Source organism: Cryptomeria japonica, unplaced genomic scaffold (genome assembly GCF_030272615.1).
Source record: "Cryptomeria japonica unplaced genomic scaffold, Sugi_1.0 HiC_scaffold_15, whole genome shotgun sequence".
Taxonomy (NCBI): Eukaryota; Viridiplantae; Streptophyta; class Pinopsida; order Cupressales; family Cupressaceae; genus Cryptomeria; species Cryptomeria japonica.
This window is the reverse complement of record NW_026728837.1, coordinates 40,887-42,500: the sequence shown is the minus strand read 5'-3', so window position 1 is coordinate 42,500 and position 1,614 is coordinate 40,887.

Genomic DNA, 1,614 nt, shown 5'->3' with positions numbered 1-1,614 from the left:
GGCTGTGAGGAGAGGAGGGATGCAGCCAAGAAAGCAATCAGGGCTCGAGGCAAGGGATGCATCAAGGATAGCAATCATGTTGTGAGGCGAGATTCCAAAGGCTAAACGTGAGAGGCTGCAGGGTCGACTCAAAGAGGTCTATGCATGTGAGAGGCTGAAAGCAAGGTCGACTCGGAGCGGTCTATGCATCGAGCGCGCTTGGGGCGACTACCAGTGCCAACCCCTTATCCCGCGACGCGTCCGACAAAGAGAACGTTCCAAGGCGGCAGAGGAGGTTACCAGCCGAAGGATGCAATAGCAATAACAGGTATAGTTCCGCGGCGGCCGAGAAGACTCACCGCATAGGAATCGGGATGCGAGGCGAGGGATGCGGCGGGAAGGCCCCGACGGCTAAACGGAAGAGGCTGCAGGGCCGCCTCGGAATGGTCCAAGCATCGGATGCGATTGGGACGACTACCAGTGCCAACCCCTTATCCCGCGATGCGTCCGATACACAGATAGTTCCAAGGCGGCCGAGGAGCCTCACCGCATATCAATCGGGGTGCGAGGCGAGGGATGGGGCAGGAAGGCCCCAATGGCTAGACGGAAGAGGCTTCAGGGCCACCTCGTAATGGTCCAAGCATCGGACGCGCTTGGGGCGACTGCCAGTGCCAACCCCTTATCCCGCGATGCATCCGATACACAGATGGTTCCAAGGCGGCCGAGGAGCCTCACCGCATAGCAATCGGGGGTGCGAGGCGAGGGATGGGGCGGGAAGGCCCCAACGGCTAGACGGAAGAGGCTTCAGGGCCGCCTAGGAATGGTCCAAGCATCGGACACGCTTGGGGCGACTACCAGTGACAACCCCCTATCCCGCGATGCGTCCGATACGAAGATGGTTCCAAGGCGGCCGAGGAGCCTCACCGCATAGCAATCGGGGTGCGAGGTGGGGGATGCGGCGAGATGGCCCCAACGGCTAGACGGAAGAGGCCACAGGGCCGCGTCGGAATAGTCCAAGCATCGGACGCGCTTGGGGCGACTACCAGTGACAACCCCTTATCCCGCGATGCGTCCGATACGAAGATAGTTCCAAGGCGGCCGAGGAGCCTCACCGCATAGCAATCGGGGTGCGAGGTGGGGGATGCGGCGAGATGGCCCCAACGGCTAGACGGAAGAGGCTGCAGGGCCGCCTCGGAATAGTCCAAGCATCGGACGCGCTTGGGGCGACTACCAGTGACAACCCCTTATCCCGCGATGCGTCCGATACGAAGATAGTTCCAAGGCGGCCGAAGAGCCTCACCGCATAGCAATCGGGGTGCGAGGTGGGGGATGCGGCGAGATGGCCCCAACGGCTAGACGGAAGAGGCTTCAGGGCCGCCTCGGAATGGTCCAAGCATCGGACGTGCTTGGGGCGACTACCAGTGACAACCCCTTATCCCGCGATGCGTCCGATGCGAAGATAGTTCCCAGGCGGCCGAGGAGCCTCACCGCATAGCAATCGGGGTGCGAGGCGAGGGATGCGGCGAGATGGCCCCAAAGGCTAGACGGAAGAGGCTGCAGGGCTGCCTCGGAATAGTCCAAGCATCGGACGCGCTTGGGGCGACTACCACTGCCAACCCCTTATCCCGCGATGCG